Source organism: Camelus bactrianus, chromosome 1 (assembly GCF_048773025.1).
Source record: "Camelus bactrianus isolate YW-2024 breed Bactrian camel chromosome 1, ASM4877302v1, whole genome shotgun sequence".
Classification (NCBI taxonomy): Eukaryota; Metazoa; Chordata; class Mammalia; order Artiodactyla; family Camelidae; genus Camelus; species Camelus bactrianus.
The window spans coordinates 56,578,105-56,592,967 of NC_133539.1; the positions used below are offsets into that span (position 1 = coordinate 56,578,105).

At 39.2% G+C, this 14,863-nt stretch overlaps 2 long non-coding RNA genes across 3 annotated transcripts; one reads left to right on the plus strand and one right to left on the minus strand.

Annotated features, from left to right (window-relative positions):
- Positions 1-39: 39 nt before the first annotated feature.
- LOC123613078 (uncharacterized) lies at positions 40-14,429 on the minus strand. The gene is made up of 6 exons (XR_006720405.2): positions 14,293-14,429; positions 13,301-13,459; positions 12,194-12,253; positions 10,969-11,185; positions 4,138-4,185; positions 40-174 (listed from the first exon to the last, which is right to left on the minus strand). It is a non-coding gene; the product is annotated as an uncharacterized LOC123613078 (long non-coding RNA).
- Positions 5,913-14,344, plus strand: LOC141577743 (uncharacterized). 2 transcript variants are annotated; one of them, XR_012507161.1, is made up of 4 exons: positions 5,913-7,811; positions 8,913-8,965; positions 9,631-9,782; positions 13,367-14,344. It is a non-coding gene; the product is annotated as an uncharacterized LOC141577743 (long non-coding RNA). The 2 variants fall into 2 exon arrangements; XR_012507159.1 differs by having other exon boundaries at positions 9,750-9,782.
- Positions 14,430-14,863: the final 434 nt, after the last annotated feature.

Genomic DNA, 14,863 nt, shown 5'->3' on the forward strand with positions numbered 1-14,863 from the left:
CAGCAAGCCCCAGGAATTTTTAAGTCCCAGGATTAACCAAGACGACTTTGAAGTGCGAAGACAGCTGAACTAGAAATCAGAACTCTTGATCTTACCTCGGGTCAGCCTTGTTTCCTCCGACAAGGGATTTGATTTCTGTATCTCTATCCATAAAACATCCTTGCCTTGCTTGCCCTACAGGATTAAAAAAAAAAAAAGCATTTTAAAAGGAATGTCTGTCAAATAAGGACGTTTCGCCATTTTAGCTGTAGAAGTACTTCTGCGGGTTTTTTTAGTTTAAGTTGTAGTGGCTAGAAATGAATTTGGGAGCCACGGAAGATTTTTTTGTTAATTTGAAATAGCTCAATTTTATTGATCGGTTTAAGAACACAGAAAGCATTGAGATTTTACTTCAAGTTGAAACTACAACTTAACTGGGAAAATCCTGACTGGCTTTAATTTAGGACTTCCAATTAACATATTTTTTCCCTTGCCTTAAACTCAGTCTTTCCTGAAATTACTTTTTACAATTTTGAAAATCATGAATAGAAATGAGGAAAATATTTAGCGTATTTTTACAAAGCTAATGCATAAAATATTCAAAGATTGTTCATAACCAGTGCCATTAAATTGCTTTCTTCCTAAAAAGGGAAATAAAGTAACTTTTTTCTTGCCAGTCGTTGGTGTGGGAAACTTTATGCTTCTTACCCCCTGCCAAACTTTAACTTAATTTCTTTTTGAGTTATAGTTATGGGAGGATACACATTGTGAGTTTAAACTAGAGATGGAATGTTTTTAAAACCCATGGAGTGTTCTGAATTTGAAACTTGTTTTGAAAGGGTCCTTTAAAAAATTATATCTTGCTTTGGATCAAGATTACATTCTGGCAGAAACCTAATATGTGAAAATTGCAAATATTTAAAATAGTACAGTCTTATGCTTTTAAAAATGTGTGTGTGTTTGTGATAAAAATAAACTGACAGGAATGTAATGTGAAATGAGAAAAAATAATTCAAATATGATTCAGAAATAGAGTTAGGTTCACAAATCAGTGAAGTTAGAGGGGAAAAGATGGAATTAGCCTCAATAGTAGAGAATGAAGCTACCTGGTAGACAGTTTTGAAGATAGACTGAAAGTAATGTGAGAATCCCCTTTCGGCTCATTTATAACCCTCTCTACCTCAGCTACCATGGATGCATCTCTTTGCTGAAATGAGATGGGTCTAAATAAAGCAGCATCCCTCAACACTGCAGTGGGCCTTGAAACTACCCAGTCTGCTTAGAGAGTTCTGAAAACCCTCTGGGAACTGAAGGAGCTTTGGTGGCTAGTGAACCTCACAGTGATGGGGTCTGTCTTGGGGCCAGCTGAAGGAGAGGGCAGAGAGGCCGTGGGGACACCGGAGAGCGTGAAGGGGAAAGGAGACAACGTGATGCGACGTCTAGGGAAAGGAAGATGGATTACAGGGAACTGGGGAAATACATGGTGTACTTGCCCACTTACAGGAACTTCACCGTTAAGTCAGTTTTAGGTCAAATTGACTGTTTCAAGATAGGTCTCCTGACTAGAATGTTACTGAAAAAAGAACAGAGACCAAGTGAAGGGCACTTCCTCCTTCAGCCATCCTGTCCATGTTTCCTGAGGGGGGGAACTGAATGTATTTACTACAGCCCTCCGTGAGATACAGCAAGCACTAAGTAAGTAGTGAGTACAGAAAAAAACAAAGCTGAGTGGAGAATCCTTTCATAAACTAGCTGGGAGGCAACATACTAAAGTAGAGAAAAAGTGGGCTTTGGCTTTTATCAGAGACAGGTTTCAAATCCCACCTCTGCAAATGAGATTTCTCTTACTTAATCTTGATTTTGTGACTTACTCTCTTTAAGCCTTGATCTCATTTGATTATGATGAATATTGTCTGTTTCATAGGGTCAGTTTGAAGTAAATAATCCATAAGTAGTGGCAATTATTATTATTAGCAGTAATAGTAGTAATAGTTATTGTTATAACTATTACTGTCTCCCGCTTTATAGATCATCATCAGCGTAAAGAGAAACAAAGTTGAGAACAACCTTTACTCATGATGACACAATTTCTTACATAAACTGTGCTTTTCTGTTCTGGGCCAGACCATGTTTTCCAGATTATAATTTGAAAGGTTTGTCTGAACTTTCCTTGCCCTTGGTCTTGACACTCGAGATTTATGCTTATTGTCCTCTCTATTTCCAGATTGTATCAGGACCTTGTACCTCCTAAACTGAACTCTTACCTCCATTCCAGCTACCTTGGATTCAGATAACTTTTCTGAACTACTGCTTTCATTATTTCAAGCTATCTCTCTCTCTTCCTCCCCTCCTAACCCTGAGTCTCTTCATTCATTATCAGATGAAGGTCAATGGCTTAGCCTAGCATGCAGGGTTTTGGATTATTTCCATTGCTGAGTCCCTCTCAGATTGATTTATCCAATTTGGCCTGAGGTGGTTTAAAGTTCTGCCATCTTCTTACACAAACTGTAGTCCAAATCTCAAACAACAGTTACTCTCTGTTCAAGGCAGCATTGAAGGCAGAGGGAGCTGTAGTCTTTCAAGCCACCATGAGAAGGAATTAGCCTTTATGTTTATAGGAGCGTAGAGTGAGTCTGCAGCCAGTTTTGTAATTTAAGGTCTACGATTTTGTTATTAGCAGTTCCTTCCTCTGCCTCAGTGTATTCTTTGCCATGGAATTGATAGATTTATATTAATTGGTAGACTAAGCTTTCCTGAATACCTTTCCCCTGCACCCAGTCTCTTTTGAAGTATGGGCTCTGTTTATTTTGCAGATTCAAATAATGACACGACATTTTTGGACATGGGTGTTTTTTACTAAGCATTTGTAAGAGCTGTGAAAGCATCCTCATCACTCCTTCCATTGAATTCACTTCATTTAGGGATTTTCTCACACCTGGTTAGGTGCTTTCCTTGGTGATTGTCTTGGGAATTTAAGTGGCTTTTAATCTTTAAAATTTTTTCCACTTGTTCAGCCTATGTTCCATAATTGGGTTGTTTTACTTTTTTATAGATAGCTAGTCATAACAACGACTATAACAAGCTAAAATACTTTTAGCCCCCAATTTATTCATTCAGAAATACTTACTGAGCACCTCTTGTGTGGAAGAAACTGAACTATGCGTTGGAGATGTATAGAGATAACCAAAACCAATGGCTAACATTTATTGTTTTCTCAGTGCCAGACACTATCCTAAGGGCTTTGTAGTTATTATTTTATTTAATCCTCATCCCCATTCTATAAGGTTATCCTCGTTTTACAGACAAGAAAACTGAAGTATGAGAAAATTAAGTAACTTGCCACTTTACAGTTATGAAGGGGCTGGATATGAACATAACAGAATATGGCTTCAAAGTTTATGATTATGTCGAAATGCAATCACTGCCTTCAAGAGTATATTTTTAATGACAAAAAGTGCTCACAAAACAGTTTAAGCAGCCGGACCCTAAACTGTATACAAATTTAGTTATCTTAAAAAGTACACATAGAGGTTTATAGTATAATAAAAATAACAGAGATTAAACATGAACCCATAAACCCCCAAATAATCCAATATAAAAGTGGGCAAAAGGTCTGATAGACTTTTCTCCAAAGAAGATCTAGGAATAACCAATAAGTAAACGAAAAGATGCTCAGTATCATTAGCAAATGCAAATCAAAACCACGAAGAGATACTGCTCACACCCACTAGGATAGCTAAAAGATAGACAATGACTGCTCAGGAGGATATGGAGAAATTGGAATCCTCATATACTGCTGGTGGGGATGTAAAATGGTGCAGCCACTTTGGAAAATAGTCTTGGTAGTTCCTCAAAAGGTTAAAAAATAGAATTACCATGTGACCCAGCAATTCCACTCCTAGGTATATATCCAAGAGAACTGAAAAGACATATCCAACAAAAATTTGTGCACAGATGTTCATAGCCACATTATTATCATAGCCAGAAAGTGGAAACAACCCGAATTTCTATAAGCTGATGAATTGATAAATAAAATGTGTTTATCCATAAATGGAATATTATTTAGCAATAAAAATGAAGTACTGATATATGTTACAATATGGGTCATTCTTGAAAACATGAAAACACATAAAAGGAAGAAACCAGTTACATACATACCACAGGACATATGAGTCCATTTACATGAACCATCCAAAACAGGCAAATCTGTGGAAATAAAAAATAGATTAATGGTTTCCAGGGGCTGGAGAGAAGGGGGAATGGGGAATGACTGCTAATGGGCAGAATTTCTTTTGGGGGTGATGAAAACATTTTTAAGCTGATTGTGATGATGTTTGTACAACTCTGTGAATATACTAAAACCATTGAACTATACACTTTAACTAGATGAAGTGTGTGATATGTGAACTTTATCTCAATAAAGCTGTTATAAACCAAGTAATTAAAATATTAACTGTCATATAGATTCATAACCAAATACTATGAAAATTCAGAAAGAAGAGACCGTTTCAGGCTGCTGCAATTAGGAAAGCCTTCATTGGGTAGTGGGGTTTTAGTAGAGATGGGATGAGGCATGTGAAATTGGAGGAAAAGAAATGAAGAAGGTTATTTCTTGAGAAAGAATGTCAACAACAAGAAGGAAAGCATATGCCTGGGTAATGATGAAGGGTCTAGTTTGGCTGGTGTGCTTGGAGTGGTGGTTACAATAGCCAAGTGTTGGCGCACTTTAGAGAATAATAGCAGAAAATATTTTAAATTGTAACTTTGCCCCCTAAATGTAAGGTGTACTGTTATGGTATCGTATAAAGGAGCGGTAAAGCTTGAAATGGTAAGTTGGCCTAGATCATGGAGGGAGAGGTATGAATACTAGGTCAGGAGAACATCTCTGATTCTTTCCTTACTGAAAGCTCAAAATCCCGTTTCCTTATTAGCTCATCTAGACATTGATGAAAAGACTGCCAGGCTTAGGGGAGCCTGTGGAATGTGGCACCTGTAGAAAAGCCTTATATCTGAGTACAAAGTATCCTTCCCAGTTTCTTCGGATTGTGGTAATATCACGATGTTTCTCTTCTGCATCAAGCCCTATGGCAGGAATTACAGAAGTGATATGAATTGACTGCAATTATTTCATTCCATTATATTCCATTCCACAGTTATTTTATTGAGCAGCTGTGTAAAAGATCTATGTTGGATGTTGCAGGAGCTCAACAGTTCATGTTTGTAGATGTAGCTCTAAGTTTATTTTGAAACTTCGTAGGTGTTTCCTTCTTCCATCCTTCCTGAGAGGTTCTAGAGATGCAAAGGGAGGAACTACTTCACTCACAGTCAAATGGGGCCAGGGATCCAGAGTATAGCTGCCTCTGGCAGACCCCCAGCAGAAAGCCTCCTGTTCTTGTCTTTTTTTTTCTTTTTTTCAATTGAAGTACAGTAAGTTATAATGTGTCAATTTCTGGTGTACAGCACAATGTCCCAGTCATACATATACATACCTATATTCGTTTTCATATACTTTTTCATTAAAACCCTCTGTAGTGTTGTCATCTATAGTCCACCTGGGCTGCGTGTGGAGTGTAAGGACTAGGGCAACCTGGTTCAGCCCCAGACCCAGTCATCCATTTGCAGTGGTGGTGGGTGAGGGAAAGGCCACCACTGAACTTGAGTTTAAAAGTTAATCAGAAAGACTTTGAACAGGAGACACAAACCATACTTATCCCTAAGAGGAAGAGAATAGAGAATAAATCTCATTTGCTCTCCTTCCTGTACCCTCACTCTCTGTACCACATTATATGTGTAAGATCTGTCTGTACATTTCTTTATTTTTCCAGTTATGAAGTATTTATCATAATGTAAATGGAAAAGGTCACTACAGAAAATTCAGAGAAATGTAATAAAAACAACCAAAATCACACATCATAATAATCACTGCTAACATTTTGGTGTATTTCCTTCCTTTTCTATGTACATATAATTTCCCCCCACAAAGTTGGAATCATACATATGTGTAAACATACATTAAGTTTTGTATTTTGATTTTTTTTGCTAATTCTCCAATATTGGACATGATGGTGTTCTTTTAGTTCCACTTTTCAGCCACAATGCCTTGCAAACACTTTTTTTAGCCAACAAATACAGCTATTAGAAACATGAACACTCGCAGAGCTCTTTGCTGAGCTTTTGCTGCAACAGTGTGGTAATCACAGCAGCACCAAGCCCTCCCCCTGGGCACTGCCACACAGCCATCCCTTTGAAGACATGCTGACTCCGCCTCACCACCTTGCTTCTCACCTGGCTGATCAGAAGGACCAGCAGTGACACAGGTAAGCTCTTACAATGAAGAGACTATTTATTTGGGAGAAATTGTTGGCCATGATTGTGAACCAGAGAGCCAAATGTGACTGAAGTGTTTGGGTATATCCTCCAACTGCATGTGGTCCCTTTACATGTATGCCTCTACATCGAGCTAGTTCATAGTCTCCTCGTAGTTTTCCTGTAGATGAGAGGTGAAAAGGGTGTAAGGCCTGGAGACAATACCTGGGTGCACTGCTGGAATTTTCTGTTTTGGTGGAGTTCATACTCATCTTTCGTAGTTTATGAATTTTATTTTTCTGTTTTTCCTTCTTTTTGTCTTTTTCCTGTTATACAGTGAAAATTTGTTAAAATGTTACACTAGATTAAATTTAATTTTGTTAATGCAATAAACACGTATTGGGGCTGTACAACACGTGGAACACAATGACGGACATATGAAAGACAAGAGGACGTAGGCAGACCCTTAGGGAATTTACAGTCTAGTAGGGGTGATAAGCTATGCAAACAAATAACTATCAAAGTGCAGACCAGGTTATAGGGTTATTTTTAATGACAAAGAAGTGCTCACAAAACTGTTTAAGCAGCTGGACCCTAAACTGTATACAAATTTAGTTACCTTAAAAAGTACACATACAGGAGACTGAGAAACAATACTCCAAAATGGAAATCGTGGTTGTCTGGGTGATGGACGTAAAAGTAATGATAATATACTTTATTCTTTTCTATTTTTCTAATATTTTAAAACTGAATATGTGTTACTATTAGAATCATAAAAAATAAGCTCTATTAAATGTGTGAGAGTATTATATAAAAATACAAAATACAATAGAAGTGCAGAGGAGAAAATTTTATCTCTGACTGGGGTTGGAGGAAATGGGAAGGCTTTAGGATTTATGTCTTTTATGATGATGAAAAGCTTTTAATCTTGGAAATAGATAATGAAATTTCATTGAGTTGAAAAGGCATTTTATATTCCTACAACTTTTTTCCTCTATGACATTTGACTACAGTCTCTCTCTGTTAACTATCTATAGTTCTAATAGCTGTTATCTGGCATACTGCCTTTTATATTTTATATTATTTTAGATATCTTAAAAATTTTTTTGCTACATATACCATAGAGATATTTTCTAAGTTAGCAGTTGCTGGCAATCACTAGTCATATTCCTAATCAGAGTATATAGTCTTGGCAATGAATCTTTCTATTTGTCCCACTAACCCCAGAAATGCTTTATTTGGACATTTGCTGGCAAGGGCTGCTCGTTTATCCTCTTGTTCTTTTGAAGAAATCTGTGTCTGTTAATATTCAACCCACAGAGCACATATTCTCCAGGGTCCAATAGGCCTCTAGGAAAAAGACTTTTTGTAATATTCCACAAGCCATCTGCTTCATCAGCAATGAGCTTCCTGTTCTTTTGGTGGACATCCTGGTTGACCCGACTTCCCACGGTGTGTGATGAAGTTGTAGGGGTTGGTCAGGACAGAATTTAGGTGACATGCACAGGCTTCAGCTAACCTGAAAGGTGAGAGTCTTGGTTCTGTGTGACCTTGCTGAATTATTTACCCTCTCTATGTCTTAGTTTCCTTACTTAGAAAATGGATATAATGAAAAAGAAAAAAATGGAATTAATAATACTAACCATTTCCTAGGCTTATTTTGACGATTAAAATTAGCATTTGTTAACATTTGATATATAGCTGCTATTATTCTGATGTATCACAGACCTGGTAGGTTGTGGGGTTATTTTTGCTCCTTAATAGATTATAAGAAGAGGCAGAGTTTTGGTTGATAAGTGAGTAGTGGGGGGGGGGGGGCAGATGAGGGTGGTGTGACGGGGATTGTGCCAGGAAAAGAGGGTATGAACAGCACTATATAACTTCAGGATGGTACTGGTGGAACTCGAGGTATGAGAGAGTAGTGAGAGATGAGACCAGAGAGAGGGACTGAATCCAGACTGTCAGTAGGGTTGCCTTTACCTGCTGTAGCTGTGCATTTATATCAGAGCTTCTTGAAGGGGCTGAGTGTTCCCTAAGTCCTTTCTCCCACCCTGTCCAGAGCCGTCCCAGGCTTGTTAATACCCTTCCCATTAAAGTGTGTCCCTGGCTGGGCAGATATGTTTAGTACTGTCTCTTGGTTATGTTCTCCTTTTGGGAAACATTGCTCCATAACTTCTCAGATACACCTGTAATCTACTGGTTATGCCTCCCCTACTGCTGACTTTCCCCCAGCAACATCCAGAAAGGCCAGCAACAATTGCTTGGGAAGTTGTCATTAACCCCCTCAAACATCATCTTAAGGCCCACTCTGATCCAAATGAATTCAAATGTGACTCACCTATAGAGATCTATTTGCATTTTATAGTAATAGAGTTCCAGATTCATACAGCAAATCAAACAAATCTGCATAGGATCAGCTTGGGTGAACTTGACTCAGTGGACAATCCCACATGGAATGTCGAAGTGCTGGAAGCCTGTCTGCTAAGGGTGCATCTGGTGGGCATGGAGCCTGGAGGTGGGGCCTGGGGGGCCTTCCTTGGATCCAGCAGGGTTGGGGCTGGGTTATGCTGGCTCACACTCTTTTTTAGCTGAAGCGTATTTCCTGCCTTTCTCTTTTTTCCTTCCAGATTGTCTTTCTTTTTGGTGATTATCAACATACATCTACTTGTCCATGATATAGGTGAGTCACTTTTCAAAAAATCTTTGTGGGTATTGCTGAAACAACTTTGGAGATAGGGAGGTAAATAGTGGTTTGGAGATTAGAAAAAAACAAGCACATGACTTCATCTCTCTGAACCTTACTTAGTCTTTTCATTCTTTAGATGTGAGTAACAATGCTGTATTTGTTTCACGGGAAATGGTGAAGAACAGATGGGAAAATATAACAGACCCAAATTGTAAAGCATTATTGTTTATTCTATTTCCATTTTTTTTAAATGAGAAAAGCCTCCCCATCCCCACCCCCAATCTGATTTGTCCGCTTGAGGCCATATCTGGGTAACTACACTTATTCACATCTATAATTTGAACTCCTACCATGAAAAAAAAAACTAGACAGGCATCCGCACTTAAAGTGGTAAGTGCCAGTTTAGGGAATAGTATCACAGAATATTTGTGATCAGGTCTGCCTAAAAAATCTGGATGGGCAGTCAACACAGGGTTTGTGTAACTTTTTCTACTCAATTCTTCAAAAACATGGAGATGAATAGTATATAGATATTGAAAATGTTAATGTCATTTAGCTAACTGAAAGTATATATGCAAAATTTTAAAAATTTTTGGGAGGGAGGTAATTAGGTTTATTTATGTATCTTTAAATTATTATTATTATTATTAATTTTTTAGTGGATTTACAATTCATAAACTACTAAAGATGAGTATCAACTCCACCAAAACAAAAAATTCCAGCAGTGCACCCAGGTATCGTCTCCAGGGCTTACACCCTTTTCACCTCTCGTCTACAGGAAAACTACGAGAAGACTACGAACGAGCTCGAGGTAGGGGCATACATGTAAAGTGGATGTACTGAGGATTGAACCCAGGACCTCGCGCATGCTAAGCATGCACTCTACCACTGAGCTATACCCTCCCCCGCAAAAATTTCTTTTAAAAACCATATATCCAAAACCTGCACTATAACTACTCTAAAAGTGATCAAACACATTTATAGTTTTCACGTGTATGTAGTCTCTCAGGCACCTACAGCAGTCCTGCCAGTCTCTTAAAGGTGGCAGCAGCTGGAAGGCATCCTCAGGCCCCAGAGTTCTATTCAGGAGTTAGTGCAAGGCCTGGTCCACCCAGGTTACCTTTGCTGACTTTTTTCTTTTGATGCTTAGTAAGTCTGTGTGTGTGTGTGTGCGTGTGTGTGTGTGCAGAAAGGAGCAGAAAGGCAAAGTGAACTAGTAATCTAGTCATAGTCAGGAACAACCCAACCAAATAAATTAAAAGAATGTGTATATATGTGAGAAAGAAAAATGTGTGTTAGTTCTAATACCTTACATTTTATAGCAGTAGTGACAACCTAATACTAGGTGCTAGGGACTATATTAGGTGTTTTAGATACAGTATCTTTTTACAGTTTTCAGAGTGTTTTCCCTTATTAGCTTTTCGCTGGCCTTTTGCCTCAGCTTCTCGGGCTTTGGGAAGCTAAAGAAACAAAGGTTTAGAAATAATACAGATTGAAATAGACAAAAGAGTTATTCAGCTTCAAGTAGGGCCATCTGCAGACACATCTGCAGATATTAAAGTCAAAAGTTGGCTTTAATATCACCAATTACATCATCGGCAGATCCTGTTTCAGATTTACTTGCCAGAGCCTTTGGATTCCTGAGTCTCAGACCTGAGCAAGACCTCCTGGATATAAACTGAGAATCTAGAATCAAGGACCTTTCATGAGTGAGCCACATATTTCTATGAAAGAGATTGGGAAAAAGGGCAGCTTACTAACTTATCCACCCATTTGGTCTACTCCTTCTGACCCTCTGGAAAATGACTGAACCATGTCACATAAAAACAGTCCCTAAGATTCCCAAAGTATTTCATAACAACCCTGGGGCAGGTGTTTTTGCCCTAATTATACATAAGGAAACTAACATAAATGAGATTCAGTGACTTGCCCAATTTCAAATGACTAGGAAGAGGACTTATAACTTGCATTTACAAATCTACCAAGATTTTTCATACCTGTAATCGACTGCTTCTTGATTATAGCCATGTCAGACACATAACAATTTGAGCAGGAAAGTGCTTGGTTTTTTTAATATGCAATTCCTTCCTTCTGAAATTTAGACAAGTTGTTTCATCTTAGCTCCTTTTTTCCATTCTCTGTCTTCCTTTATATTCATTCAGTCATTTGTTTAATTAGTCATTTTTTCATTCATCAACTTAGAACGAGTGCCTACTGTTAGAAGAAAGAACCCGATTCAGATGGAGCCAGACTTAGCCTGGGTTTGAATCATAGCCCTACTTCTTACTAGCCAAGTGTCCCTGAACAACTTACTTCACCTCACTGTGCCTTGGTTTTCTCAATAGTACCTACCTCGGTGTTAGTATGCAGATTAAATGAATTAGTTCAGGAAAAGCTCTTAGAATATGTCTAGTGCATTGTAAAATTTAATAAATGTTACCTGATACATTAGTTAGGGTTCTCCAGAGAAATGGAACAAACAAAATCTATATAAGGGGTTCAAGTGATTATGGAGGTGAGAAGTCCCTGGATCTGCACTGGGCAAGCTGGAGACCCAGGAGAGCCTATGGTGTAGTTCTTTTTCAAGTCTGAAGCTCACAACCCAAGAAGAGCCTATGTTTCAGTTCCAGTCTGAAGGCGGGAAAAGACCAAATTCTTAGCTCAAACAGCTGGGCAAGAGGAGTTCCCTGCTCCTCAAGGGAGGGTTGGTCTTTTTGTTCTATTCAGGACTTCAACTGATTGAGGCCACCCACATTAGAGAGACCAATCAGCTATACTCAGTCTACCGATTCAAATGTTAATCTCATCTAAAAACACCCTCACAGACGTGCCCAGAGTAATGTTTGACCAAATATCTGTGGACCCTGTGACCCGGTCAAATTGACACATAAAATTAACCACCAGACCATACACTTTTTACTGTGTCAAGTTCTGTGCTAGGCACTGGTGAAACAGGGTTAAGATATGGTCTCTGTCCTTTGTGGACAGTCTATGCCCAACCCCATCAATAGCCACGTGGCTGCTACTGCTGAAATGAGCAGATTGCATCTATTATTCAGCTGGACTGTCCCCAGCCGGATGTCTCTCTGACTGCTCTTTGCTGGGCTGATGGCTTAGAAGCTTCCTTGCCTATTAACATCCACCATTTGAGTTTTCCGTAGTGCCTTACCTATTTCTTTCTTCTATTTAATCTCACTACATTATATCAAACAATATCCTTACTTAGGCTCATGATGACTTAGTTCTTCCTCCTTTCTGGTGCTTGTTGCTTGCATAGTGTTCCTAGGAGAAAAAGAAAAAATTTCACTATCTGTGTTACTCGAGTTGGGAATTAGTCTTTTAGGCTCAAAAGTTCGGTGACTATGACCCAAAATTTTTTTCAATTCTGAGGTCTTGTTTCTTTCTGTGGTACTACCAGTCTCTTACTTCGTGGCCCCGAGCAACTTTGCTCCCTGGGTTTCAGTTTTGTCTTTTAGTAGCAGAGACATTTGACAGAAGTATTCTGACATGGAAACCCAATTCATAAAGTAAATTAGAGATGGATTGTTCTGATTGAAGTGGTAAAAGAATGGAGGTCTCACTGATTTGATCTTTCACCTGGCTGTCAATGGGGTGGGATGTGGGGAAAATAATTTGAAAAGATTGAATCAGATGATCTCTAAGCTTTCTCCCAGCTCTAACATAATCAGATTCTATTCCAGGTCATGATACTATGAATAGTACATAGTGCATAGCTGTATTCCCCTTGGCCCTCAGCCCCTTCTGTTCATGACTCTGCCCAGACCAGTAGATATTTATGGCAGGTAGAGTAGACTGACTTACTGAAAATCTATTCTTATCTTTTTGATGTGCTTTCCTGGGCTACTGAGACTAGAGAGTGAAAAAACATTTCCAAGATTTCTTTGCAGTTTAGGTTCTGAAAATGACGTAGGCTCTGCCAATCAGATACATTTGCTAACTGATACAAATTTAAGTGAGGAGAAAGGATATAGTGCAGAGGCATCCTTTCTTTTTTTTCAGTGTGAATCCAGCAGATGCAGTGTGGCTCAGGAGCCAGCCAGTTCCTGCAGTGACAGCTCCCTCACCTACCAGCTCCCTGATGTGACAGAGGCAGTGGCTCCACTGGCAGACAAGCTTAGCATTCTGTTCTGAGCCTAGCATCATTCAGGAAAGGACAGAACACATACATTGCATGTTTCACCTTCTATGCCTTTCTTTGGGCTCTTTCCTCCAGCATCCCAACGATTTTGTAAATGTCTAATTCACTGTACTAAATCCCTTTCTGCTTGAAATAGCTACAGTGATTTTTTTCATCTTGTTAAACCTTACCTGATGCAGTGTTCACTGGTCTTTATAATTGCCTTGCTAACTTCATTTCTTCTTCTACGTCCTCAGTGTCTACAGAAGAGTTACGGGCCCACCCTTTCACTGATGTTACCCTTTCCTGTCATTTCTCCTTTGTGGAGGGCACAGAAAATCTGGAGTTTTCTTGGGAAAGAGAAGACATCAAAGAGGAATATAAGGTAGAGGATGATAAAGAATATTACCGCTTTTTCAGGTACTATGATTTTTTTGAAGTTTTCTCAAAGTTGGTTTACCAGTTTCACAATAACACAGAGCAACTAGAGGACCAAAACTCCTTGTATGAGGGGAGAGTCTCCGTGGATCGGGATGAAATTTTCTGAGGAGACCCTATCGCTTTTACTAAGAAGTGTGGATTTCCTGGATGAAGCTATCTACAAGTGCTCAGCCATCACACCAAGCAGAAGATGCGAAAGTACAGTTAGACTAATAGTAGAAGGTGAGGGTTGGATTAACTTGGTTTTAAGCTCTGTCTCTGTTCACAAAGATAAACTATAAGTTTTCTTTCCCGGTATTCTCAATTTTTCTCTTCTACTCAAGTTATTATAGATACTTCTTAATCCCATCATGAGAGTCAGGTATTTGGAATGTCAGTTCATTTTAGCTAAAAACATTGCTCAGAACCAAAGGTGTTACATCTGCACCTGACTACATCATTCATTAATTCAAACAAGCAAACAAAACATAAAAAAAAAAAAAGTGACACTGGTCCTATCCCAAACGCACCAAACAAATTGTCATATGGAAAACCAAAATGTTACATAAGACTCCTACATGAAAGCTCTGAGATATGATGTGTGGTTTAGTGAGAAGAGCCCTGTGCTGGGAGTCAGGAGGCCCAAGATCTCATTCTATGAATCGGGTAAATCATTTAGCTTTTCCAGGTTTCATTCTTTTACTATTAAAATGTAAGAGTGCGCTGGACCAGTGGATCGCCATAGTGCCCCAAGGATACTCACCCTTTTCAGGATTACATGGAGAGTGGTCTGCTCCTCATCAGAGAACTCATGAAGGTGGAGAGAGGCATGGCAGAGTTCCTCAGGGTAAGGGTTGGAAGAGATAGGAAGGTACAGCTGAGAATCATGTGTTATCTTCTGTGATTCTCAGCAGGCTTGTCTGAGGTTAGCAGAATCTGAAATGAACCCTCCCTGCCAAGAAGGGGAAGATGCCAAAAATAAAGGCAGCAGTGGTAGATGAGACCTGGAGGGCAGGAGCATGTGTGTATCCTGATATTCTCTCACTGTGCCTTGATCTGAATTTTAGCCACCATGAACCTCAAGATGTGAGGCTTACATAAGGGTTAATGTAAAAACTCAGGGCAAGATTTCTGCTAGCCTCATCCTCTGGGGCTGGAATTAAAAAAGGAACTAATTGCTTTGTTAGTTTTTCCAACCAGACTCTGAAATGCCAGGTGCTGCTTGATAAGATTGATGATGAGGACGTGGCCACGTGCATCTCTAAGGGCTGGTACCTCACGCCCAATGTGATCTGGCTGGACCAGGCGGAGAGGGACCTGAGCAACCACAGCAC